Source organism: Mus caroli, unplaced genomic scaffold, assembly GCF_978045245.1.
Source record: "Mus caroli unplaced genomic scaffold, Mus_caroli_1 scaffold_5, whole genome shotgun sequence".
NCBI classification, from domain to species: Eukaryota; Metazoa; Chordata; class Mammalia; order Rodentia; family Muridae; genus Mus; species Mus caroli.
Window position 1 is genome coordinate 93,815,263 of NW_028227260.1, and position 27,795 is coordinate 93,843,057.

Here is a 27,795-nt window from a genome sequence, read left to right on the forward strand (position 1 = left end):
CAGGGCATGCTGTATTCCCAAGGGTGTCCAAAACAGGCCAGGCTGCCAGGGTACCATCCTTCTTGAAAACCTGCTTGCTGGGATGATGGACATCCAAGCAGATAGCAGCCTACTTGGGGCTTCTCCTGACTTCCTTCCCTTCCCTTCCATCCAGGGAGATGAGGCAGGATAAAGGGTTAAAAGAAACCTGGTCTTCTCTGCCATAGCCAGGGATTTCTGGAAGAATAGAAACGGTTCTGGAATTCACAGAGGCAGTGGTCTAGGATCTTAGAAGACTGGAAGACCAGAGCTTCTTTCTTTGTCTGCTGTCTGTCTCTGTCTTTTCTATATGGTCTCCCCCTCCCCCTCTCTGTCTCTGTCTGTGTCTCTGTCTCGCTCTCTCTCTTCTGTCTCTCTCTCTCTCTCACCATCTCTCTCTATCTCTCTCTGTCCTTCTCTGTTTGGGTCTGTGTATGTATTCAGTGTGTGTTCCCTGATCAAAAACCTAGGAGACTCAAGTCCCTGAAGGAGGACCATCTTGGTTCAGGGTTTGGCAGTTCTTATGGTGTTGAGCTCAGTATTGTGTGAGAAGGACAGGTTTGGCTGTAGGGGAAACCCTCAAGGCTTCATGTATCCCCAGGCCATAGCTTAGGTGTGCAGGAGGCGCATAAAGGTCCAAGGGCTAAGGCAGGGAGGGGTATTGTTCCCCATACTTCTGTTTGGGTGGATGAGACCACTGTGTAACAATAATATGGAGGGTGGCTGGATCAGTCCTTCCTTGTGGTTGCAGGCCTTGCACCTCTGAGAACTCAGAGCAGCCTGCCTATGTAGAGAGATCTCTCTTGGTTGTATCACAGCAGATTCCTCCCAAAAATTTGGTAGGGAGGGAGAATTTGGAGGCAATGTCAGGCTTGCCTCCTAGAGACTGTTAGAGGGGTCTTCTCCCACCAGCTGTGAACTAAGATCCTAGGAGTGCAAGGGTAAACATCTGGAGATTCTCAGTGCTCAAGAAAGGAAGTCTTGCTGGTGGGTCGTGAAAGCATTTCCCACATGGCCATGGTATACATCATGTGGAACCAAAGAGACCCATCTGCCCTGGAAACTGTGCCTGGAAAAGTACAAATTGGCGATCCAGAGGCAGAGAATAGTGGTAGGTAGGTAGGTAGGTAGGTAGGTGGGTGGGTGGGTTGTTTGCAAGCCAGTTGTTATTACCCTGTGTTAGTGTACATGTGGAGAGAAAGTTTGAAGGTGCCTTGAGAGTTGTCAATGGAACCCCTCAGACGACCTTGGTGTGAAGTGACCTAGGAGGTCAGGGGAGTAGATGTGCTGCAGGCATCATGTTGGGATAAGTGGGCATTGGTCATTGTGCTTTGTGTGTAGGTGCCCGTCATCTTCGGTCCACTTGAATGAATGTCTTTGGAGAGCTCTGAGTTGCACCCAAGCTGAGCTCCAGCACAGGTAGGTAGGCGGCTGTGTGGGGGGACACAGATAGAAGGATCCATGTGTGAGAGTGACTTGGGGACTTTGGAGGAAGGAAGGAGAGAGCATTGTGGTGTCCCCCTTCCATCTCCAGTGCTGTCTGCTGGTTGGTGAAGGGCTGGGGTGTAGTGGAGGTGGGGTGGAGGATTAGGGAGAGGAGAGAGGCTGTGGGCGAGCAGGTCTTATGTCATAATGGTTGTCTGTTTGCCTGGTTGCAGGGTCACCTGGCCATGCTTACTTGGTAGGAGCTTCGAATTGGGGGCCTGGTAGTCATGGTTGTAGATTGGGCTGGAATAATTGTTCCTTCTCTTGATGTGTCCTTGTTCTCAGGTCAGGTTGATATGTGCTAGGTGACCTACAGGGAGATAGTGGGAGTGGGCGGCCCGCCCCACAGGCCCTCTGAACTGGACTGATGACTGGATGACTATCTGGGGCAGCATTCACCAGGACTCATATGGAGGGCTACCTGAGAAACCACCCTGTGTGCCTGGGTAAGAAGACCAAGCTTTCCTTCCGGGGTCCCTTCTTTTCATCTCCCATCGGACTCAGGGTTCAGGCCAGGGACACTGAAGGCCTCACAGGCACACACAACAGCACACTCATTGCCTTGGGTGCACTGCAGTGCTTCCTCCTGCCAGGTGGGAAGCCAGTGCTGGGCCTGGTGCCCCACCCACACCAGGTGTGTGCTCTGATCAACCTTGCCTGTGCCCAGTGCTCTCTGACACCACTTCCCGGGTGCCCTACCAGGCAGCCCGTGGTCATGCAGGGAGGGCCTTGTTGGCTGTGTGCCTGGACCTGGAATGTTGAGAGAGTGTGCCCAGGGACCACAGAGCCTGCTCCCCCAGGAAGAGAAGTAACTGGCTGTCAGCTTTAGAGGACACCCGGGTGGGCGGGGTCAGGCAGGCAGCCACTGGATCTCTGGGCCCTCCCCAGGCCCTTAGCCTGGCCTGGCCCTGAGTGGGCAGGACCAAACCCTGGTCTTCCAGTCCAGGCACTCACTTGTTTCAGAGGCTCTGCCCCTATGGTCCAGATTGACACAGGGTTCAGGTAGGGCCCCCTGAAGGTCAGATGCAAAGACCTGCTCAAGCCCCTTAGGGCTTGCCTTTCTCAAGTTCTCTGGCCAGGCCCTCCAGTGGCTGGCAGCTGCCTTGCAGTTAAGGAGTATCTGTGATCCTTAACCATGCTGTCTCAACCCTGCACTCCACCCAGTCCAGGCCACTTATGCACCCTCATCATCAATACTCCCCAACCTGCACACACACACACACACAAAGACACACACAGACACACACAGACACACACAAACACACACACACACACACACACACACACACAGACACACACACACAGACTCCAGCCAAGCAAATACAAAAACATTTCTTAGGCAGTAGCAGGGCACAGAGAGCCATTTTGCCCAGTGGAAGCCCTAGTGCTCAGTCTCCATGTTTGTGGCTCATGGTTGCTGGTTGGAGTTTTTTTGCCTCTGAAAGGGCGGAGGGAGAGCGCCCAGCAGCCTGGCAGTTGCCATTCGCGGTGCTCTACTGCCATCAAGCGGAATTGGTTTGAGGTGTCTGCCTGCACGTCCCTGCGCCTCTCTGAACATGGCGGCCGACCTGCTCTTTTCCTGGCAGCCAAGGAGGGACTGGGGGCTTCCTGAGACCTTCTTGGCCCAGGAGAGACCTGCGAGCGAGCAGGATCCAGCTGACCAGAGGACAGGGCTGGCGACACAGGGTTTGGCTAGCCTGACTCGGGAAGCACAGCCTCCCAGGTCCTGAGCACAGTTCAGGCGGACATGTTAGGTTTGCAAGGGCTCATGGGACCTCTAAGACACAGCAATGTGCACCCAAGGCTGCATCTGGGTTCTTGTGGGCAGCTTGTCCTGCCCGTCCCTTTTCACCAGACCGAGACAGGTCCCCCTTGCTTTTGAGGATCCCTGTCAGCTACTTTCTGGGAGGCCCACCCACCCAATCCTCCCCTTCCCGGTGTTACACAAAGAGACACAAGCTGTGTGTGTCTGTGAGAGACAGAAAGAGAGAGAGAGACAGACTGACAGACAGACAGACAGACAGACAGACAGACAGACAGACAGACAGGTCGTCCTGCTTCTCTGCTCTGTCTCAGTGTCTCAGTATCTCAGGTAGCTCTTCTTGCCAGAGAGATAGCTTTAATCCAGTTAGCTCCCTCCCTGCAGGCCCCAATCCCTCCTCATTCCCTTCCTATGTCTCAGTGATCATGGGTTTCCCTTCCTTCCTCTCTTTTAGAAAAGACTCTCTCTTTGAGGTGTGCTGCATGTTCAAGCAGGGTCCCAGGTCCCTCCGGAAAACATGCTCGTCCCTAGAACCCTTCAGTGGTCCGGGAGGCTCCACCATCATCCCATGCAAGCAACTTCACTGTGAGCCCCATGTGGGCCAGGAGCATAGCCAGTGTCCTTGCTTCTTGTGTAACTGAGGAGAAACAAGTTAGAAAGGGCCAGGGCATGCTGTATTCCCAAGGGTGTCCAAAACAGGCCAGGCTGCCAGGGTACCATCCTTCTTGAAAACCTGCTTGCTGGGATGATGGACATCCAAGCAGATAGCAGCCTACTTGGGGCTTCTCCTGACTTCCTTCCCTTCCCTTCCATCCAGGGAGATGAGGCAGGATAAAGGGTTAAAAGAAACCTGGTCTTCTCTGCCATAGCCAGGGATTTCTGGAAGAATAGAAACGGTTCTGGAATTCACAGAGGCAGTGGTCTAGGATCTTAGAAGACTGGAAGACCAGAGCTTCTTTCTTTGTCTGCTGTCTGTCTCTGTCTTTTCTATATGGTCTCCCCCTCCCCCTCTCTGTCTCTGTCTGTGTCTCTGTCTCGCTCTCTCTCTTCTGTCTCTCTCTCTCTCTCACCATCTCTCTCTATCTCTCTCTGTCCTTCTCTGTTTGGGTCTGTGTATGTATTCAGTGTGTGTTCCCTGATCAAAAACCTAGGAGACTCAAGTCCCTGAAGGAGGACCATCTTGGTTCAGGGTTTGGCAGTTCTTATGGTGTTGAGCTCAGTATTGTGTGAGAAGGACAGGTTTGGCTGTAGGGGAAACCCTCAAGGCTTCATGTATCCCCAGGCCATAGCTTAGGTGTGCAGGAGGCGCATAAAGGTCCAAGGGCTAAGGCAGGGAGGGGTATTGTTCCCCATACTTCTGTTTGGGTGGATGAGACCACTGTGTAACAATAATATGGAGGGTGGCTGGATCAGTCCTTCCTTGTGGTTGCAGGCCTTGCACCTCTGAGAACTCAGAGCAGCCTGCCTATGTAGAGAGATCTCTCTTGGTTGTATCACAGCAGATTCCTCCCAAAAATTTGGTAGGGAGGGAGAATTTGGAGGCAATGTCAGGCTTGCCTCCTAGAGACTGTTAGAGGGGTCTTCTCCCACCAGCTGTGAACTAAGATCCTAGGAGTGCAAGGGTAAACATCTGGAGATTCTCAGTGCTCAAGAAAGGAAGTCTTGCTGGTGGGTCGTGAAAGCATTTCCCACATGGCCATGGTATACATCATGTGGAACCAAAGAGACCCATCTGCCCTGGAAACTGTGCCTGGAAAAGTACAAATTGGCGATCCAGAGGCAGAGAATAGTGGTAGGTAGGTAGGTAGGTAGGTAGGTGGGTGGGTGGGTTGTTTGCAAGCCAGTTGTTATTACCCTGTGTTAGTGTACATGTGGAGAGAAAGTTTGAAGGTGCCTTGAGAGTTGTCAATGGAACCCCTCAGACGACCTTGGTGTGAAGTGACCTAGGAGGTCAGGGGAGTAGATGTGCTGCAGGCATCATGTTGGGATAAGTGGGCATTGGTCATTGTGCTTTGTGTGTAGGTGCCCGTCATCTTCGGTCCACTTGAATGAATGTCTTTGGAGAGCTCTGAGTTGCACCCAAGCTGAGCTCCAGCACAGGTAGGTAGGCGGCTGTGTGGGGGGACACAGATAGAAGGATCCATGTGTGAGAGTGACTTGGGGACTTTGGAGGAAGGAAGGAGAGAGCATTGTGGTGTCCCCCTTCCATCTCCAGTGCTGTCTGCTGGTTGGTGAAGGGCTGGGGTGTAGTGGAGGTGGGGTGGAGGATTAGGGAGCGGAGAGAGACTGTGGGGGAGCAGGACTTACCTCATAATGGTTGTCTGGTTGCCTGGGTGCAGGGTCACCTGGCCATGCTTACTTAGTAGGAGCTTCAAATTGGGGGCTGGTAGTCATGGTTGTAGTTTGGGCTGGAATAATTGTTCCTTCTCTTGATGTGTCCTTGTTCTCAGGTCAGGTTGATATGTGCTAGGTGACCTACAGGGAGATAGAGGGAGTGGGCGGCCTGCCAACAGGCCCACTGAACTGGACTGATGACTGGATGACTCTCTGGGGCAGCATTCACCAGGACTCATATGGAGGGCTACCTGAGAAACCACCCTGTGTGCCTGGGTAAGAAGACCAAGCTTTCCTTCCGGGGTCCCTTCTTTTCATCTCCCATCGGACTCAGGGTTCAGGCCAGGGACACTGAAGGCCTCACAGGCACACACAACAGCACACTCATTGCCTTGGGTGCACTGCAGTGCTTCCTCCTGCCAGGTGGGAAGCCAGTGCTGGGCCTGGTGCCCCACCCACACCAGGTGTGTGCTCTGATCAACCTTGCCTGTGCCCAGTGCTCTCTGACACCACTTCCCGGGTGCCCTACCAGGCAGCCCGTGGTCATGCAGGGAGGGCCTTGTTGGCTGTGTGCCTGGACCTGGAATGTTGAGAGAGTGTGCCCAGGGACCACAGAGCCTGCTCCCCCAGGAAGAGAAGTAACTGGCTGTCAGCTTTAGAGGACACCCGGGTGGGCGGGGTCAGGCAGGCAGGCAGCCACTGGATCTCTGGGCCCTCCCCAGGCCCTTAGCCTGGCCTGGCCCTGAGTGGGCAGGACCAAACCCTGGTCTTCCAGTCCAGGCACTCACTTGTTTCAGAGGCTCTGCCCCTATGGTCCAGATTGACACAGGGTTCAGGTAGGGCCCCCTGAAGGTCAGATGCAAAGACCTGCTCAAGCCCCTTAGGGCTTGCCTTTCTCAAGTTCTCTGGCCAGGCCCTCCAGTGGCTGGCAGCTGCCTTGCAGTTAAGGAGTATCTGTGATCCTTAACCATGCTGTCTCAACCCTGCACTCCACCCAGTCCAGGCCACTTATGCACCCTCATCATCAATACTCCCCAACCTGCACACACACACACACACAAAGACACACACAGACACACACAGACACACACAAACACACACACACACACACACACACACACAGACACACACACACAGACTCCAGCCAAGCAAATACAAAAACATTTCTTAGGCAGTAGCAGGGCACAGAGAGCCATTTTGCCCAGTGGAAGCCCTAGTGCTCAGTCTCCATGTTTGTGGCTGGTGGTTGCTGGTTGGAGTTTTTTTGCCGCTGGAAGGGCGGAGGGAGAGCGCCCAGCAGCCTGGCAGTTGCCATTCGCGGTGCTCTACTGCCATCAAGCGGAATTGGTTTGAGGTGTCTGCCTGCACGTCCCTGCGCCTCTCTGAACATGGCGGCCGACCTGCTCTTTTCCTGGCAGCCAAGGAGGGACTGGGGGCTTCCTGAGACCTTCTTGGCCCAGGAGAGACCTGCGAGCGAGCAGGATCCAGCTGACCAGAGGACAGGGCTGGCGACACAGGGTTTGGCTAGCCTGACTCGGGAAGCACAGCCTCCCAGGTCCTGAGCACAGTTCAGGCGGACATGTTAGGTTTGCAAGGGCTCATGGGACCTCTAAGACACAGCAATGTGCACCCAAGGCTGCATCTGGGTTCTTGTGGGCAGCTTGTCCTGCCCGTCCCTTTTCACCAGACCGAGACAGGTCCCCCTTGCTTTTGAGGATCCCTGTCAGCTACTTTCTGGGAGGCCCACCCACCCAATCCTCCCCTTCCCGGTGTTACACAAAGAGACACAAGCTGTGTGTGTCTGTGAGAGACAGAAAGAGAGAGAGAGACAGACTGACAGACAGACAGACAGACAGACAGACAGACAGACAGACAGACAGACAGACAGACAGGTCGTCCTGCTTCTCTGCTCTGTCTCAGTGTCTCAGTATCTCAGGTAGCTCTTCTTGCCAGAGAGATAGCTTTAATCCAGTTAGCTCCCTCCCTGCAGGCCCCAATCCCTCCTCATTCCCTTCCTATGTCTCAGTGATCATGGGTTTCCCTTCCTTCCTCTCTTTTAGAAAAGACTCTCTCTTTGAGGTGTGCTGCATGTTCAAGCAGGGTCCCAGGTCCCTCCGGAAAACATGCTCGTCCCTAGAACCCTTCAGTGGTCCGGGAGGCTCCACCATCATCCCATGCAAGCAACTTCACTGTGAGCCCCATGTGGGCCAGGAGCATAGCCAGTGTCCTTGCTTCTTGTGTAACTGAGGAGAAACAAGTTAGAAAGGGCCAGGGCATGCTGTATTCCCAAGGGTGTCCAAAACAGGCCAGGCTGCCAGGGTACCATCCTTCTTGAAAACCTGCTTGCTGGGATGATGGACATCCAAGCAGATAGCAGCCTACTTGGGGCTTCTCCTGACTTCCTTCCCTTCCCTTCCATCCAGGGAGATGAGGCAGGATAAAGGGTTAAAAGAAACCTGGTCTTCTCTGCCATAGCCAGGGATTTCTGGAAGAATAGAAACGGTTCTGGAATTCACAGAGGCAGTGGTCTAGGATCTTAGAAGACTGGAAGACCAGAGCTTCTTTCTTTGTCTGCTGTCTGTCTCTGTCTTTTCTATATGGTCTCCCCCTCCCCCTCTCTGTCTCTGTCTGTGTCTCTGTCTCGCTCTCTCTCTTCTGTCTCTCTCTCTCTCTCACCATCTCTCTCTATCTCTCTCTGTCCTTCTCTGTTTGGGTCTGTGTATGTATTCAGTGTGTGTTCCCTGATCAAAAACCTAGGAGACTCAAGTCCCTGAAGGAGGACCATCTTGGTTCAGGGTTTGGCAGTTCTTATGGTGTTGAGCTCAGTATTGTGTGAGAAGGACAGGTTTGGCTGTAGGGGAAACCCTCAAGGCTTCATGTATCCCCAGGCCATAGCTTAGGTGTGCAGGAGGCGCATAAAGGTCCAAGGGCTAAGGCAGGGAGGGGTATTGTTCCCCATACTTCTGTTTGGGTGGATGAGACCACTGTGTAACAATAATATGGAGGGTGGCTGGATCAGTCCTTCCTTGTGGTTGCAGGCCTTGCACCTCTGAGAACTCAGAGCAGCCTGCCTATGTAGAGAGATCTCTCTTGGTTGTATCACAGCAGATTCCTCCCAAAAATTTGGTAGGGAGGGAGAATTTGGAGGCAATGTCAGGCTTGCCTCCTAGAGACTGTTAGAGGGGTCTTCTCCCACCAGCTGTGAACTAAGATCCTAGGAGTGCAAGGGTAAACATCTGGAGATTCTCAGTGCTCAAGAAAGGAAGTCTTGCTGGTGGGTCGTGAAAGCATTTCCCACATGGCCATGGTATACATCATGTGGAACCAAAGAGACCCATCTGCCCTGGAAACTGTGCCTGGAAAAGTACAAATTGGCGATCCAGAGGCAGAGAATAGTGGTAGGTAGGTAGGTAGGTAGGTAGGTGGGTGGGTGGGTTGTTTGCAAGCCAGTTGTTATTACCCTGTGTTAGTGTACATGTGGAGAGAAAGTTTGAAGGTGCCTTGAGAGTTGTCAATGGAACCCCTCAGACGACCTTGGTGTGAAGTGACCTAGGAGGTCAGGGGAGTAGATGTGCTGCAGGCATCATGTTGGGATAAGTGGGCATTGGTCATTGTGCTTTGTGTGTAGGTGCCCGTCATCTTCGGTCCACTTGAATGAATGTCTTTGGAGAGCTCTGAGTTGCACCCAAGCTGAGCTCCAGCACAGGTAGGTAGGCGGCTGTGTGGGGGGACACAGATAGAAGGATCCATGTGTGAGAGTGACTTGGGGACTTTGGAGGAAGGAAGGAGAGAGCATTGTGGTGTCCCCCTTCCATCTCCAGTGCTGTCTGCTGGTTGGTGAAGGGCTGGGGTGTAGTGGAGGTGGGGTGGAGGATTAGGGAGCGGAGAGAGACTGTGGGGGAGCAGGACTTACCTCATAATGGTTGTCTGGTTGCCTGGGTGCAGGGTCACCTGGCCATGCTTACTTAGTAGGAGCTTCAAATTGGGGGCTGGTAGTCATGGTTGTAGTTTGGGCTGGAATAATTGTTCCTTCTCTTGATGTGTCCTTGTTCTCAGGTCAGGTTGATATGTGCTAGGTGACCTACAGGGAGATAGAGGGAGTGGGCGGCCTGCCAACAGGCCCACTGAACTGGACTGATGACTGGATGACTCTCTGGGGCAGCATTCACCAGGACTCATATGGAGGGCTACCTGAGAAACCACCCTGTGTGCCTGGGTAAGAAGACCAAGCTTTCCTTCCGGGGTCCCTTCTTTTCATCTCCCATCGGACTCAGGGTTCAGGCCAGGGACACTGAAGGCCTCACAGGCACACACAACAGCACACTCATTGCCTTGGGTGCACTGCAGTGCTTCCTCCTGCCAGGTGGGAAGCCAGTGCTGGGCCTGGTGCCCCACCCACACCAGGTGTGTGCTCTGATCAACCTTGCCTGTGCCCAGTGCTCTCTGACACCACTTCCCGGGTGCCCTACCAGGCAGCCCGTGGTCATGCAGGGAGGGCCTTGTTGGCTGTGTGCCTGGACCTGGAATGTTGAGAGAGTGTGCCCAGGGACCACAGAGCCTGCTCCCCCAGGAAGAGAAGTAACTGGCTGTCAGCTTTAGAGGACACCCGGGTGGGCGGGGTCAGGCAGGCAGGCAGCCACTGGATCTCTGGGCCCTCCCCAGGCCCTTAGCCTGGCCTGGCCCTGAGTGGGCAGGACCAAACCCTGGTCTTCCAGTCCAGGCACTCACTTGTTTCAGAGGCTCTGCCCCTATGGTCCAGATTGACACAGGGTTCAGGTAGGGCCCCCTGAAGGTCAGATGCAAAGACCTGCTCAAGCCCCTTAGGGCTTGCCTTTCTCAAGTTCTCTGGCCAGGCCCTCCAGTGGCTGGCAGCTGCCTTGCAGTTAAGGAGTATCTGTGATCCTTAACCATGCTGTCTCAACCCTGCACTCCACCCAGTCCAGGCCACTTATGCACCCTCATCATCAATACTCCCCAACCTGCACACACACACACACACAAAGACACACACAGACACACACAGACACACACAAACACACACACACACACACACACACAGACACACACACACAGACTCCAGCCAAGCAAATACAAAAACATTTCTTAGGCAGTAGCAGGGCACAGAGAGCCATTTTGCCCAGTGGAAGCCCTAGTGCTCAGTCTCCATGTTTGTGGCTGGTGGTTGCTGGTTGGAGTTTTTTTGCCGCTGGAAGGGCGGAGGGAGAGCGCCCAGCAGCCTGGCAGTTGCCATTCGCGGTGCTCTACTGCCATCAAGCGGAATTGGTTTGAGGTGTCTGCCTGCACGTCCCTGCGCCTCTCTGAACATGGCGGCCGACCTGCTCTTTTCCTGGCAGCCAAGGAGGGACTGGGGGCTTCCTGAGACCTTCTTGGCCCAGGAGAGACCTGCGAGCGAGCAGGATCCAGCTGACCAGAGGACAGGGCTGGCGACACAGGGTTTGGCTAGCCTGACTCGGGAAGCACAGCCTCCCAGGTCCTGAGCACAGTTCAGGCGGACATGTTAGGTTTGCAAGGGCTCATGGGACCTCTAAGACACAGCAATGTGCACCCAAGGCTGCATCTGGGTTCTTGTGGGCAGCTTGTCCTGCCCGTCCCTTTTCACCAGACCGAGACAGGTCCCCCTTGCTTTTGAGGATCCCTGTCAGCTACTTTCTGGGAGGCCCACCCACCCAATCCTCCCCTTCCCGGTGTTACACAAAGAGACACAAGCTGTGTGTGTCTGTGAGAGACAGAAAGAGAGAGAGAGACAGACTGACAGACAGACAGACAGACAGACAGACAGACAGACAGACAGACAGACAGACAGACAGACAGGTCGTCCTGCTTCTCTGCTCTGTCTCAGTGTCTCAGTATCTCAGGTAGCTCTTCTTGCCAGAGAGATAGCTTTAATCCAGTTAGCTCCCTCCCTGCAGGCCCCAATCCCTCCTCATTCCCTTCCTATGTCTCAGTGATCATGGGTTTCCCTTCCTTCCTCTCTTTTAGAAAAGACTCTCTCTTTGAGGTGTGCTGCATGTTCAAGCAGGGTCCCAGGTCCCTCCGGAAAACATGCTCGTCCCTAGAACCCTTCAGTGGTCCGGGAGGCTCCACCATCATCCCATGCAAGCAACTTCACTGTGAGCCCCATGTGGGCCAGGAGCATAGCCAGTGTCCTTGCTTCTTGTGTAACTGAGGAGAAACAAGTTAGAAAGGGCCAGGGCATGCTGTATTCCCAAGGGTGTCCAAAACAGGCCAGGCTGCCAGGGTACCATCCTTCTTGAAAACCTGCTTGCTGGGATGATGGACATCCAAGCAGATAGCAGCCTACTTGGGGCTTCTCCTGACTTCCTTCCCTTCCCTTCCATCCAGGGAGATGAGGCAGGATAAAGGGTTAAAAGAAACCTGGTCTTCTCTGCCATAGCCAGGGATTTCTGGAAGAATAGAAACGGTTCTGGAATTCACAGAGGCAGTGGTCTAGGATCTTAGAAGACTGGAAGACCAGAGCTTCTTTCTTTGTCTGCTGTCTGTCTCTGTCTTTTCTATATGGTCTCCCCCTCCCCCTCTCTGTCTCTGTCTGTGTCTCTGTCTCGCTCTCTCTCTTCTGTCTCTTCTCTCTCTCTCACCATCTCTCTCTATCTCTCTCTGTCCTTCTCTGTTTGGGTCTGTGTATGTATTCAGTGTGTGTTCCCTGATCAAAAACCTAGGAGACTCAAGTCCCTGAAGGAGGACCATCTTGGTTCAGGGTTTGGCAGTTCTTATGGTGTTGAGCTCAGTATTGTGTGAGAAGGACAGGTTTGGCTGTAGGGGAAACCCTCAAGGCTTCATGTATCCCCAGGCCATAGCTTAGGTGTGCAGGAGGCGCATAAAGGTCCAAGGGCTAAGGCAGGGAGGGGTATTGTTCCCCATACTTCTGTTTGGGTGGATGAGACCACTGTGTAACAATAATATGGAGGGTGGCTGGATCAGTCCTTCCTTGTGGTTGCAGGCCTTGCACCTCTGAGAACTCAGAGCAGCCTGCCTATGTAGAGAGATCTCTCTTGGTTGTATCACAGCAGATTCCTCCCAAAAATTTGGTAGGGAGGGAGAATTTGGAGGCAATGTCAGGCTTGCCTCCTAGAGACTGTTAGAGGGGTCTTCTCCCACCAGCTGTGAACTAAGATCCTAGGAGTGCAAGGGTAAACATCTGGAGATTCTCAGTGCTCAAGAAAGGAAGTCTTGCTGGTGGGTCGTGAAAGCATTTCCCACATGGCCATGGTATACATCATGTGGAACCAAAGAGACCCATCTGCCCTGGAAACTGTGCCTGGAAAAGTACAAATTGGCGATCCAGAGGCAGAGAATAGTGGTAGGTAGGTAGGTAGGTAGGTAGGTGGGTGGGTGGGTTGTTTGCAAGCCAGTTGTTATTACCCTGTGTTAGTGTACATGTGGAGAGAAAGTTTGAAGGTGCCTTGAGAGTTGTCAATGGAACCCCTCAGACGACCTTGGTGTGAAGTGACCTAGGAGGTCAGGGGAGTAGATGTGCTGCAGGCATCATGTTGGGATAAGTGGGCATTGGTCATTGTGCTTTGTGTGTAGGTGCCCGTCATCTTCGGTCCACTTGAATGAATGTCTTTGGAGAGCTCTGAGTTGCACCCAAGCTGAGCTCCAGCACAGGTAGGTAGGCGGCTGTGTGGGGGGACACAGATAGAAGGATCCATGTGTGAGAGTGACTTGGGGACTTTGGAGGAAGGAAGGAGAGAGCATTGTGGTGTCCCCCTTCCATCTCCAGTGCTGTCTGCTGGTTGGTGAAGGGCTGGGGTGTAGTGGAGGTGGGGTGGAGGATTAGGGAGCGGAGAGAGACTGTGGGGGAGCAGGACTTACCTCATAATGGTTGTCTGGTTGCCTGGGTGCAGGGTCACCTGGCCATGCTTACTTAGTAGGAGCTTCAAATTGGGGGCTGGTAGTCATGGTTGTAGTTTGGGCTGGAATAATTGTTCCTTCTCTTGATGTGTCCTTGTTCTCAGGTCAGGTTGATATGTGCTAGGTGACCTACAGGGAGATAGAGGGAGTGGGCGGCCTGCCAACAGGCCCACTGAACTGGACTGATGACTGGATGACTCTCTGGGGCAGCATTCACCAGGACTCATATGGAGGGCTACCTGAGAAACCACCCTGTGTGCCTGGGTAAGAAGACCAAGCTTTCCTTCCGGGGTCCCTTCTTTTCATCTCCCATCGGACTCAGGGTTCAGGCCAGGGACACTGAAGGCCTCACAGGCACACACAACAGCACACTCATTGCCTTGGGTGCACTGCAGTGCTTCCTCCTGCCAGGTGGGAAGCCAGTGCTGGGCCTGGTGCCCCACCCACACCAGGTGTGTGCTCTGATCAACCTTGCCTGTGCCCAGTGCTCTCTGACACCACTTCCCGGGTGCCCTACCAGGCAGCCCGTGGTCATGCAGGGAGGGCCTTGTTGGCTGTGTGCCTGGACCTGGAATGTTGAGAGAGTGTGCCCAGGGACCACAGAGCCTGCTCCCCCAGGAAGAGAAGTAACTGGCTGTCAGCTTTAGAGGACACCCGGGTGGGCGGGGTCAGGCAGGCAGCCACTGGATCTCTGGGCCCTCCCCAGGCCCTTAGCCTGGCCTGGCCCTGAGTGGGCAGGACCAAACCCTGGTCTTCCAGTCCAGGCACTCACTTGTTTCAGAGGCTCTGCCCCTATGGTCCAGATTGACACAGGGTTCAGGTAGGGCCCCCTGAAGGTCAGATGCAAAGACCTGCTCAAGCCCCTTAGGGCTTGCCTTTCTCAAGTTCTCTGGCCAGGCCCTCCAGTGGCTGGCAGCTGCCTTGCAGTTAAGGAGTATCTGTGATCCTTAACCATGCTGTCTCAACCCTGCACTCCACCCAGTCCAGGCCACTTATGCACCCTCATCATCAATACTCCCCAACCTGCACACACACACACACACAAAGACACACACAGACACACACAGACACACACAAACACACACACACACACACACACACACACACACACACACACACACAGACTCCAGCCAAGCAAATACAAAAACATTTCTTAGGCAGTAGCAGGGCACAGAGAGCCATTTTGCCCAGTGGAAGCCCTAGTGCTCAGTCTCCATGTTTGTGGCTGGTGGTTGCTGGTTGGAGTTTTTTTGCCGCTGGAAGGGCGGAGGGAGAGCGGCCAGCAGCCTGGCAGTTGCCATTCGCGGTGCTCTACTGCCATCAAGCGGAATTGGTTTGAGGTGTCTGCCTGCACGTCCCTGCGCCTCTCTGAACATGGCGGCCGACCTGCTCTTTTCCTGGCAGCCAAGGAGGGACTGGGGGCTTCCTGAGACCTTCTTGGCCCAGGAGAGACCTGCGAGCGAGCAGGATCCAGCTGACCAGAGGACAGGGCTGGCGACACAGGGTTTGGCTAGCCTGACTCGGGAAGCACAGCCTCCCAGGTCCTGAGCACAGTTCAGGCGGACATGTTAGGTTTGCAAGGGCTCATGGGACCTCTAAGACACAGCAATGTGCACCCAAGGCTGCATCTGGGTTCTTGTGGGCAGCTTGTCCTGCCCGTCCCTTTTCACCAGACCGAGACAGGTCCCCCTTGCTTTTGAGGATCCCTGTCAGCTACTTTCTGGGAGGCCCACCCACCCAATCCTCCCCTTCCCGGTGTTACACAAAGAGACACAAGCTGTGTGTGTCTGTGAGAGACAGAAAGAGAGAGAGAGACAGACTGACAGACAGACAGACAGACAGACAGACAGACAGGTCGTCCTGCTTCTCTGCTCTGTCTCAGTGTCTCAGTATCTCAGGTAGCTCTTCTTGCCAGAGAGATAGCTTTAATCCAGTTAGCTCCCTCCCTGCAGGCCCCAATCCCTCCTCATTCCCTTCCTATGTCTCAGTAATCATGGGTTTCCCTTCCTTCCTCTCTTTTAGAAAAGACTCTCTCTTTGAGGTGTGCTGCATGTTCAAGCAGGGTCCCAGGTCCCTCCGGAAAACATGCTCGTCCCTAGAACCCTTCAGTGGTCCGGGAGGCTCCACCATCATCCCATGCAAGCAACTTCACTGTGAGCCCCATGTGGGCCAGGAGCATAGCCAGTGTCCTTGCTTCTTGTGTAACTGAGGAGAAACAAGTTAGAAAGGGCCAGGGCATGCTGTATTCCCAAGGGTGTCCAAAACAGGCCAGGCTGCCAGGGTACCATCCTTCTTGAAAACCTGCTTGCTGGGATGATGGACATCCAAGCAGATAGCAGCCTACTTGGGGCTTCTCCTGACTTCCTTCCCTTCCCTTCCATCCAGGGAGATGAGGCAGGATAAAGGGTTAAAAGAAACCTGGTCTTCTCTGCCATAGCCAGGGATTTCTGGAAGAATAGAAACGGTTCTGGAATTCACAGAGGCAGTGGTCTAGGATCTTAGAAGACTGGAAGACCAGAGCTTCTTTCTTTGTCTGCTGTCTGTCTCTGTCTTTTCTATATGGTCTCCCCCTCCCCCTCTCTGTCTCTGTCTGTGTCTCTGTCTCCCTCTCTCTCTTCTGTCTCTCTCTCTCTCTCACCATCTCTCTCTATCTCTCTCTGTCCTTCTCTGTTTGGGTCTGTGTATGTATTCAGTGTGTGTTCCCTGATCAAAAACCTAGGAGACTCAAGTCCCTGAAGGAGGACCATCTTGGTTCAGGGTTTGGCAGTTCTTATGGTGTTGAGCTCAGTATTGTGTGAGAAGGACAGGTTTGGCTGTAGGGGAAACCCTCAAGGCTTCATGTATCCCCAGGCCATAGCTTAGGTGTGCAGGAGGCGCATAAAGGTCCAAGGGCTAAGGCAGGGGTATTGTTCCCCATACTTCTGTTTGGGTGGATGAGACCACTGTGTAACAATAATATGATGGGTGGCTGGATCAGTCCTTCCTTGTGGTTGCAGGCCTTGCACCTCTGAGAACTCAGAGCAGCCTGCCTATGTAGAGAGATCTCTCTTGGTTGTATCACAGCAGATTCCTCCCAAAAATTTGGTAGGGAGGGAGAATTTGGAGGCAATGTCAGGCTTGCCTCCTAGAGACTGTTAGAGGGGTCTTCTCCCACCAGCTGTGAACTAAGATTCTAGGAGTGCAAGGGTAAACATCTGGAGATTCTCAGTGCTCAAGAAAGGAAGTCTTGCTGGTGGGTCGTGAAAGCATTTCCCACATGGCCATGGTATACATCATGTGGAACCAAAGAGACCCATCTGCCCTGGAAACTGTGCCTGGAAAAGTACAAATTGGCGATCCAGAGGCAGAGAATAGTGGTAGGTAGGTAGGTAGGTAGGTAGGTGGGTGGGTGGGTTGTTTGCAAGCCAGTTGTTATTACCCTGTGTTAGTGTACATGTGGAGAGAAAGTTTGAAGGTGCCTTGAGAGTTGTCAATGGAACCCCTCAGACGACCTTGGTGTGAAGTGACCTAGGAGGTCAGGGGAGTAGATGTGCTGCAGGCATCATGTTGGGATAAGTGGGCATTGGTCATTGTGCTTTGTGTGTAGGTGCCCGTCATCTTCGGTCCACTTGAATGAATGTCTTTGGAGAGCTCTGAGTTGCACCCAAGCTGAGCTCCAGCACAGGTAGGTAGGCGGCTGTGTGGGGGGACACAGATAGAAGGATCCATGTGTGAGAGTGACTTGGGGACTTTGGAGGAAGGAAGGAGAGAGCATTGTGGTGTCCCCCTTCCATCTCCAGTGCTGTCTGCTGGTTGGTGAAGGGCTGGGGTGTAGTGGAGGTGGGGTGGAGGATTAGGGAGCGGAGAGAGACTGTGGGGGAGCAGGACTTACCTCATAATGGTTGTCTGGTTGCCTGGGTGCAGGGTCACCTGGCCATGCTTACTTAGTAGGAGCTTCAAATTGGGGGCTGGTAGTCATGGTTGTAGTTTGGGCTGGAATAATTGTTCCTTCTCTTGATGTGTCCTTGTTCTCAGGTCAGGTTGATATGTGCTAGGTGACCTACAGGGAGATAGAGGGAGTGGGCGGCCTGCCAACAGGCCCACTGAACTGGACTGATGACTGGATGACTCTCTGGGGCAGCATTCACCAGGACTCATATGGAGGGCTACCTGAGAAACCACCCTGTGTGCCTGGGTAAGAAGACCAAGCTTTCCTTCCGGGGTCCCTTCTTTTCATCTCCCATCGGACTCAGGGTTCAGGCCAGGGACACTGAAGGCCTCACAGGCACACACAACAGCACACTCATTGCCTTGGGTGCACTGCAGTGCTTCCTCCTGCCAGGTGGGAAGCCAGTGCTGGGCCTGGTGCCCCACCCACACCAGGTGTGTGCTCTGATCAACCTTGCCTGTGCCCAGTGCTCTCTGACACCACTTCCCGGGTGCCCTACCAGGCAGCCCGTGGTCATGCAGGGAGGGCCTTGTTGGCTGTGTGCCTGGACCTGGAATGTTGAGAGAGTGTGCCCAGGGACCACAGAGCCTGCTCCCCCAGGAAGAGAAGTAACTGGCTGTCAGCTTTAGAGGACACCCGGGTGGGCGGGGTCAGGCAGGCAGCCACTGGATCTCTGGGCCCTCCCCAGGCCCTTAGCCTGGCCTGGCCCTGAGTGGGCAGGACCAAACCCTGGTCTTCCAGTCCAGGCACTCACTTGTTTCAGAGGCTCTGCCCCTATGGTCCAGATTGACACAGGGTTCAGGTAGGGCCCCCTGAAGGTCAGATGCAAAGACCTGCTCAAGCCCCTTAGGGCTTGCCTTTCTCAAGTTCTCTGGCCAGGCCCTCCAGTGGCTGGCAGCTGCCTTGCAGTTAAGGAGTATCTGTGATCCTTAACCATGCTGTCTCAACCCTGCACTCCACCCAGTCCAGGCCACTTATGCACCCTCATCATCAATACTCCCCAACCTGCACACACACACACACACACACACAAAGACACACACAGACACACACAGACACACACAAACACACACACACACACACACACACACACACACACACAGACACACACACACAGACTCCAGCCAAGCAAATACAAAAACATTTCTTAGGCAGTAGCAGGGCACAGAGAGCCATTTTGCCCAGTGGAAGCCCTAGTGCTCAGTCTCCATGTTTGTGGCTCATGGTTGCTGGTTGGAGTTTTTTTGCCTCTGAAAGGGCGGAGGGAGAGCGGCCAGCAGCCTGGCAGTTGCCATTCGCGGTGCTCTACTGCCATCAAGCGGAATTGGTTTGAGGTGTCTGCCTGCACGTCCCTGCGCCTCTCTGAACATGGCGGCCGACCTGCTCTTTTCCTGGCAGCCAAGGAGGGACTGGGGGCTTCCTGAGACCTTCTTGGCCCAGGAGAGACCTGCGAGCGAGCAGGATCCAGCTGACCAGAGGACAGGGCTGGCGACACAGGGTTTGGCTAGCCTGACTCGGGAAGCACAGCCTCCCAGGTCCTGAGCACAGTTCAGGCGGACATGTTAGGTTTGCAAGGGCTCATGGGACCTCTAAGACACAGCAATGTGCACCCAAGGCTGCATCTGGGTTCTTGTGGGCAGCTTGTCCTGCCCGTCCCTTTTCACCAGACCGAGACAGGTCCCCCTTGCTTTTGAGGATCCCTGTCAGCTACTTTCTGGGAGGCCCACCCACCCAATCCTCCCCTTCCCGGTGTTACACAAAGAGACACAAGCTGTGTGTGTCTGTGAGAGACAGAAAGAGAGAGAGAGACAGACTGACAGACAGACAGACAGACAGACAGACAGACAGACAGGTCGTCCTGCTTCTCTGCTCTGTCTCAGTGTCTCAGTATCTCAGGTAGCTCTTCTTGCCAGAGAGATAGCTTTAATCCAGTTAGCTCCCTCCCTGCAGGCCCCAATCCCTCCTCATTCCCTTCCTATGTCTCAGTAATCATGGGTTTCCCTTCCTCTCTTTTAGAAAAGACTCTCTCTTTGAGGTGTGCTGCAGGTTCAAGCAGGGTCCCAGGTCCCTCCGGAAAACATGCTCGTCCCTAGAACCCTTCAGTGGTCCGGGAGGCTCCACCATCATCCCATGCAAGCAACTTCACTGTGAGCCCCATGTGGGCCAGGAGCATAGCCAGTGTCCTTGCTTCTTGTGTAACTGAGGAGAAACAAGTTAGAAAGGGCCAGGGCATGCTGTATTCCCAAGGGTGTCCAAAACAGGCCAGGCTGCCAGGGTACCATCCTTCTTGAAAACCTGCTTGCTGGGATGATGGACATCCAAGCAGATAGCAGCCTACTTGGGGCTTCTCCTGACTTCCTTCCCTTCCCTTCCATCCAGGGAGATGAGGCAGGATAAAGGGTTAAAAGAAACCTGGTCTTCTCTGCCATAGCCAGGGATTTCTGGAAGAATAGAAACGGTTCTGGAATTCACAGAGGCAGTGGTCTAGGATCTTAGAAGACTGGAAGACCAGAGCTTCTTTCTTTGTCTGCTGTCTGTCTCTGTCTTTTCTATATGGTCTCCCCCTCCCCCTCTCTGTCTCTGTCTGTGTCTCTGTCTCCCTCTCTCTCTTCTGTCTCTCTCTCTCTCTCACCATCTCTCTCTATCTCTCTCTGTCCTTCTCTGTTTGGGTCTGTGTATGTATTCAGTGTGTGTTCCCTGATCAAAAACCTAGGAGACTCAAGTCCCTGAAGGAGGACCATCTTGGTTCAGGGTTTGGCAGTTCTTATGGTGTTGAGCTCAGTATTGTGTGAGAAGGACAGGTTTGGCTGTAGGGGAAACCCTCAAGGCTTCATGTATCCCCAGGCCATAGCTTAGGTGTGCAGGAGGCGCATAAAGGTCCAAGGGCTAAGGCAGGGGTATTGTTCCCCATACTTCTGTTTGGGTGGATGAGACCACTGTGTAACAATAATATGATGGGTGGCTGGATCAGTCCTTCCTTGTGGTTGCAGGCCTTGCACCTCTGAGAACTCAGAGCAGCCTGCCTATGTAGAGAGATCTCTCTTGGTTGTATCACAGCAGATTCCTCCCAAAAATTTGGTAGGGAGGGAGAATTTGGAGGCAATGTCAGGCTTGCCTCCTAGAGACTGTTAGAGGGGTCTTCTCCCACCAGCTGTGAACTAAGATCCTAGGAGTGCAAGGGTAAACATCTGGAGATTCTCAGTGCTCAAGAAAGGAAGTCTTGCTGGTGGGTCGTGAAAGCATTTCCCACATGGCCATGGTATACATCATGTGGAACCAAAGAGACCCATCTGCCCTGGAAACTGTGCCTGGAAAAGTACAAATTGGCGATCCAGAGGCAGAGAATAGTGGTAGGTAGGTAGGTAGGTAGGTAGGTGGGTGGGTGGGTTGTTTGCAAGCCAGTTGTTATTACCCTGTGTTAGTGTACATGTGGAGAGAAAGTTTGAAGGTGCCTTGAGAGTTGTCAATGGAACCCCTCAGACGACCTTGGTGTGAAGTGACCTAGGAGGTCAGGGGAGTAGATGTGCTGCAGGCATCATGTTGGGATAAGTGGGCATTGGTCATTGTGCTTTGTGTGTAGGTGCCCGTCATCTTCGGTCCACTTGAATGAATGTCTTTGGAGAGCTCTGAGTTGCACCCAAGCTGAGCTCCAGCACAGGTAGGTAGGCGGCTGTGTGGGGGGACACAGATAGAAGGATCCATGTGTGAGAGTGACTTGGGGACTTTGGAGGAAGGAAGGAGAGAGCATTGTGGTGTCCCCCTTCCATCTCCAGTGCTGTCTGCTGGTTGGTGAAGGGCTGGGGTGTAGTGGAGGTGGGGTGGAGGATTAGGGAGCGGAGAGAGACTGTGGGGGAGCAGGACTTACCTCATAATGGTTGTCTGGTTGCCTGGGTGCAGGGTCACCTGGCCATGCTTACTTAGTAGGAGCTTCAAATTGGGGGCTGGTAGTCATGGTTGTATTTTGGGCTGGAATAATTGTTCCTTCTCTTGATGTGTCCTTGTTCTCAGGTCAGGTTGATATGTGCTAGGTGACCTACAGGGAGATAGAGGGAGTGGGCGGCCTGCCAACAGGCCCACTGAACTGGACTGATGACTGGATGACTATCTGGGGCAGCATTCACCAGGACTCATATGGAGGGCTACCTGAGAAACCACCCTGTGTGCCTGGGTAAGAAGACCAAGCTTTCCTTCCGGGGTCCCTTCTTTTCATCTCCCATCGGACTCAGGGTTCAGGCCAGGGACACTGAAGGCCTCACAGGCACACACAACAGCACACTCATTGCCTTGGGTGCACTGCAGTGCTTCCTCCTGCCAGGTGGGAAGCCAGTGCTGGGCCTGGTGCCCCACCCACACCAGGTGTGTGCTCTGATCAACCTTGCCTGTGCCCAGTGCTCTCTGACACCACTTCCCGGGTGCCCTACCAGGCAGCCCGTGGTCATGCAGGGAGGGCCTTGTTGGCTGTGTGCCTGGACCTGGAATGTTGAGAGAGTGTGCCCAGGGACCACAGAGCCTGCTCCCCCAGGAAGAGAAGTAACTGGCTGTCAGCTTTAGAGGACACCCGGGTGGGCGGGGTCAGGCAGGCAGCCACTGGATCTCTGGGCCCTCCCCAGGCCCTTAGCCTGGCCTGGCCCTGAGTGGGCAGGACCAAACCCTGGTCTTCCAGTCCAGGCACTCACTTGTTTCAGAGGCTCTGCCCCTATGGTCCAGATTGACACAGGGTTCAGGTAGGGCCCCCTGAAGGTCAGATGCAAAGACCTGCTCAAGCCCCTTAGGGCTTGCCTTTCTCAAGTTCTCTGGCCAGGCCCTCCAGTGGCTGGCAGCTGCCTTGCAGTTAAGGAGTATCTGTGATCCTTAACCATGCTGTCTCAACCCTGCACTCCACCCAGTCCAGGCCACTTATGCACCCTCATCATCAATACTCCCCAACCTGCACACACACACACACACAAAGACACACACAGACACACACAGACACACACAAACACACACACACACACACACACACAGACACACACACACAGACTCCAGCCAAGCAAATACAAAAACATTTCTTAGGCAGTAGCAGGGCACAGAGAGCCATTTTGCCCAGTGGAAGCCCTAGTGCTCAGTCTCCATGTTTGTGGCTCATGGTTGCTGGTTGGAGTTTTTTTGCCTCTGAAAGGGCGGAGGGAGAGCGCCCAGCAGCCTGGCAGTTGCCATTCGTGGTGCTCTACTGCCATCAAGCGGAATTGGTTTGAGGTGTCTGCCTGCACGTCCCTGCGCCTCTCTGAACATGGCGGCCGACCTGCTCTTTTCCTGGCAGCCAAGGAGGGACTGGGGGCTTCCTGAGACCTTCTTGGCCCAGGAGAGACCTGCGAGCGAGCAGGATCCAGCTGACCAGAGGACAGGGCTGGCGACACAGGGTTTGGCTAGCCTGACTCGGGAAGCACAGCCTCCCAGGTCCTGAGCTCAGTTCAGGAGGACATGTTAGGTTTGCAAGGGCTCATGGGACCTCTAAGACACAGCAATGTGCACCCAAGGCTGCATCTGGGTTCTTGTGGGCAGCTTGTCCTGCCCGTCCCTTTTCACCAGACCGAGACAGGTCCCCCTTGCTTTTGAGGATCCCTGTCAGCTACTTTCTGGGAGGCCCACCCACCCGATCCTCCCCTTCCCGGTGTTACACAAAGAGACACAAGCTGTGTGTGTCTGTGAGAGACAGAAAGAGAGAGAGAGAGAGAGACAGACAGACAGACAGACAGACAGACAGACAGACAGACAGACAGGTTGTCCTGCTTCTCTGCTCTGTCTCAGTGTCTCAGTATCTCAGGTAGCTCTTCTTCCCAGAGAGATAGCTTTAATCCAGTTAGCTCCCTCCCTGCGGGCCCCAATCCCTCCTCATTCCCTTCCTATGTCTCAGTAATCATGGGTTTCCCTTCCTCTCTTTTAAAAAAGACTCTCTCTTTGAGCTTTGTTGCAGGTTCAAGCAGGGTCTCAGGCCTCTCATGTACACACAACCGCCCACCTATTGTCCTGGGTATACTGTGGTTCTTCCTTCTTGTGGGAAGCCTGTGTTGTTCCTTTGTTCTACCTTAGACTTTATATGTATGTAGATGTGGCTGTCTTTCACCTCACATAGATCTTCCTCCCAGTGTCTTGTATGTGGTGTTAATAATCATTCTTGTCATCACTTTCCCACTGTATACACTTTTCTCTAATTTCTTGTATTCACTGAGGCAGTCTATAGGCCATGCCATTTCTAGTCAAGTAGCTTCACAAAGATTTCTAAGCCTCCTTGTGTTTGTACTGTATTGTTCCTATCTTGTCTGTAACTGCAGCCAGTATTCTTATTGATATATTGCTTTTTAATGGTTTTCTTATCTGAGACTGGTAGCATTAACTATTTTAACAAGATATCTCTCATTAATTTGTTAACACACAGAGAGTGATAAATATATAATTTACTGCTATCTTGGTTGTATTTCTATCACCTGAAATAGTTACATCTTGATAAAAAACCACATGCCTGTCTCACATGCTACCGGGAATGAGCTAAATGCTTACAAGGAAAAAGGGTTATGCAATTAGCCATGAACCTTAAGGAATATTTTATGACACTAGAGACGAAAACAAAATTGTAAATGCCTCTTCCAACAGACTCAGAAAGTATTCTTCTACTTTTTAATTATCAATATGATCGCTTCTGGCAAAATGGGACAGTTAAATATCACTAGTACAGGGGTTAGATCCCATTCTTTCATCAGAACCTTCAGGTTAAATAAAGCTACTAAGACTGTGTCTTATGTTAATGTACCTGTTTCTCTTTTGATGTTTTGTTGAATGTTCTGATGGCTGAAGGAATTACATGTAGTGGTTGAAGTGATAAAAATGTTACTAGGTTTCAGTGTATTACCATGATATACATAATCTTTCAATACAATAGTATTTTCATCTTAAGGTTACAGTAGACAGTGTGTCACCTTAAGTTTTCAAAGACTACTTTTTATGACTTTTCTTATCTTCCCTTCTAGCCCACCACCTACCTACCAGAGGTATTGGAAAAGAACGGATACGGAGGAAGTGGATCCATTTAGAGGTGATTATTTGGAGCAAATCCCATCTACTTTGTCAGTTATTGAGCCGTTCCATTCATAGTTCCATCCATTCCATTCTGGCAATGGCAGCTCGATCCACTCTCAAAGTCTTCATGGATACACCAGCAGTCCCGTTCAGTAAAGTTTGGATAGCAGCAGTGGCACGACCTAGCAGGAACAACCAGGCCTCAGCTGAAGACAGTAGTCTACAGGAGGCATTGGACTAGCATGAATGTCAGGAGAAACTTACAGCTGTGCCTTTCTTAAGGAAGTGAAGATCAGTGAAGACAGGAGAACAAGAAGCGTTTAGCTGTGCAAGCAAGCCAAGCCCTTCTCCCTCCAAACATCACCAGCCCTCCACAGGACTTGTCTCACCATGTGTTGCCTCAGCAAAACTCACCATTACAAACACAGCTTTGAAGGCCATTTTTTTGAGTTAATGTAAACAAACGTTATTCTACGACAAACATAGAGTTTAAGAGAAAAATGGAGTAATGAGTAAAGCAGACATTTAAAAAGATTCTATAAATGATCTAATTACCTTTAGGCTACTGCAGCTTATGTATATTATAATGTAAGGGAAATAATAATCTACAAATAAGCAAATGAGCCAAGATGACCAAGATGGAAATGGTTTGATTAGGAATTTGATTAGGGAAGTTCTGCCGAGGCAGGGATAGGTGGTGGTCACCTTTAGTCCCAGCACTGGGGCTTTATGCATGCTAAGTACGAGCTCTATTACTGGACCCCAGGCTCTAGAGTCAATGCTCTAAAATACTGCACAAACTAATTCTCAGATGTTAACTGCAGAAAGAATGCTCTAATCCTAGATGAGTGTTTTCAAAACAAAACTAAGCAGCGAAGACCAAAAAAAATACAGAAAAAGCACCCAAAACAGACGAAATGCCAGTTCATCAGGAAGCCAAAACTTGACGGAAATATCTCTCAAATAACATTTAATCTCTCTCCCTTTGTTCTAATCCTGTCCCCACCCAGCAACCACCTGATGTGTAATTTGGTTTTCTAAGTGACCACAGCCATCTGTCAGAGACACAAGGCTGGGCCCAAATAAAAGAAGAAAATAAATAAGAAGTTAAGTTAAAACCCTTGGGTCTCACTTGAACCAACATCTCTTAAATTTTTGTACATCTTTGGAACCCCTGAGGATATTTACATTTTTCACCTTTTTAGTGACTAGAATGTGTATCATCTAGCCAGGCAATGGTACACACCTTTCTTTAATCCCAATACTCAGGAGGCAGATAGATCCCAGTGTTTGAGGCCAGCCTGGTCTACAGAGAGATTCCTAGGTAGGCCAGGGTTACACAGAGAAACCAAGTCATAAGAAAAGAGAGGTGTGGGGAAGGGAGAAATTGTGTATCACTGTATGATCTTTCTTTCCTAAGTTCTACTTGGCTACCTTCTTGTATGTTCTCAGTAGATGCTAATCCTATTTACATTGTGGCATTTTGTTGCTTGTATTAAGCAAATCACAATGGGCCTTCCTTAGGACTGGACTGGAAGGGAACAATTTCAATGTCTTTAAGAAGGCAGAGAGAGCCAGAAAATGGCAGCAGCTAAGAATTAATTTTACAAAAGCTCCCAGCTGGTAAAATCCTTACAAGGCACAGAACAGTGTGTAATTATTTTCCAAGCATTTTATGTGATTGTCTTTCCAATCTCCAGTTTAAAAAAGCAGAAATCAAACCTAGCAGTCAGTACATCTCTGAAGCAGTGACAGCAATCTAATGTGCCAGAGAAATGAGGGAGAGCATGCTGTTTTCACCAGAATCCATCCTACCAGTAACGTTATTCACCGAGAGCTAAGGTCATGGTTGATGGTGAATTTTTCCCATTCTGTACTTGATATGAACATAACATTTTAATAATATGAGCATCTAAGAAACAGACCCAGATCAAAAGTGGTTTTAACTGGAAACTAAAATTGCAATCAGCAGGCACGATGGTACCTCTTTATTTTCTCATTAAAGCTGCCAACATTCTGGAACCCATTTCTGGCTCACTCACTGCTTCTAATGCTTCTAACTACACACACACACACACACACACACACACACACACCACAATATGTATATATATATGAGAAGGAGGGAGAGGGTTTCTATTTGGAAGACTTGTTTTGTTTTGTTTTTCCAGACAGGGTTTCTCTGTGTAGCCCTGGCTGTCCTGGAACTCACTCTGTAGACCAGGCTGGCCTCGAACTCAGAAATCCTCCTGCCACTGCCTCCCAAGTGCCAGGATTACAGGCATGCACCACCACTGCCCAGCCAAGAAATCTTATGCCATCACATTCTCTAATGACTGATTAAAATTATAAATCATTTGCATACAGCTTATGTTGTCCATAACAGTCTCAATGCTTCTACAAGCATTGTACTTCTGAAAATATGATTATTATAGGGACACTAACATGCCACAGGGACAAAAAAGGTAGGCTACCTAACTGCCAATCCAAGTGCTTGCGCAAAGTAATGAGCTAACATTTAACAAATGTACAAAGTGTATTTTTTGAGAAAAAAAAAACACTGAAAAACATTATAGTTGAAAAAATCACTAGGCGTAACTTTTTTTCAAAACCTATTTTTAATGATAGTTGTTAAACACTTTAACCTCCTTTGTAGCCCACCATCCACCAGAGGTAGTGGAAAAGAAGGGTAACCTGTTCAGAAAAGTTCTTTGGTGTAACTCCCATCTGTGTTGTCTGGAAATTGGCAGTTCAGTTCACAGGCTAGCATCGGTACCTCAGTCCACTACTGTGATGGTTTGTATATCCTTGGACCAGGGAGTGGCACCATCTGAAGGTGTGGCCTTGTTGGAATAGGTGTGACCTGGTTGGAATGGGTGTGTCACTGTGGGTGTGGGTATAAGATCCTCACCCTAGCTGCCTGGAAGTCAGTCTTCCACTAGCAGCCTTTGGATGAAGACATAGAACTCAGCTCCTCCTGCACCATGCCTGCCTGGATACTGCCATGATCCCACCTTGATGGACCGAACCTCTGAACCTGTAAGCCAGCCCCAATTAAATGTTTTTTTATAAGACTTGCCTTGGTCATGGTGTCTGCTCTCAGCAGTAAAACCCTAACTAATACAACTACCAATCACTTCATGGATATATCAGCAGTCCAGTATGGTAGAGTTGGGATAGCAAACATGAATCAGCAGTAGTGACACCACCTAACAGAGACACTCAGCCTCAGCAGAAGTTAGCAGGACACCATGGCCAACAGGAATGCCAGGAGAAGTGCTTGGCTGTGCCTCTCTCAAGAAAGTGAAGATCATTGAAG

At 51.8% G+C, this 27,795-nt stretch overlaps 1 long non-coding RNA gene across 1 annotated transcript in view; it reads left to right on the forward strand.

The window, feature by feature from the left end:
• The window catches only part of LOC147004687 (uncharacterized), a 72,840-nt gene extending 45,290 nt beyond the window's left edge, over positions 1–27,550 (forward strand). Inside the window, exons 24-36 of the long non-coding RNA XR_015047168.1 lie at positions 1,360–1,437; positions 1,789–1,949; positions 5,288–5,365; positions 5,716–5,875; positions 9,228–9,305; positions 9,656–9,815; positions 13,169–13,246; positions 13,597–13,756; positions 17,079–17,156; positions 17,507–17,666; positions 21,001–21,078; positions 21,429–21,588; positions 24,428–27,550. This is a non-coding gene — a long non-coding RNA (uncharacterized LOC147004687). The remainder of the gene's footprint in view (positions 1–1,359; positions 1,438–1,788; positions 1,950–5,287; positions 5,366–5,715; positions 5,876–9,227; positions 9,306–9,655; positions 9,816–13,168; positions 13,247–13,596; positions 13,757–17,078; positions 17,157–17,506; positions 17,667–21,000; positions 21,079–21,428; positions 21,589–24,427) is intronic.
• Positions 27,551–27,795: the final 245 nt, after the last annotated feature.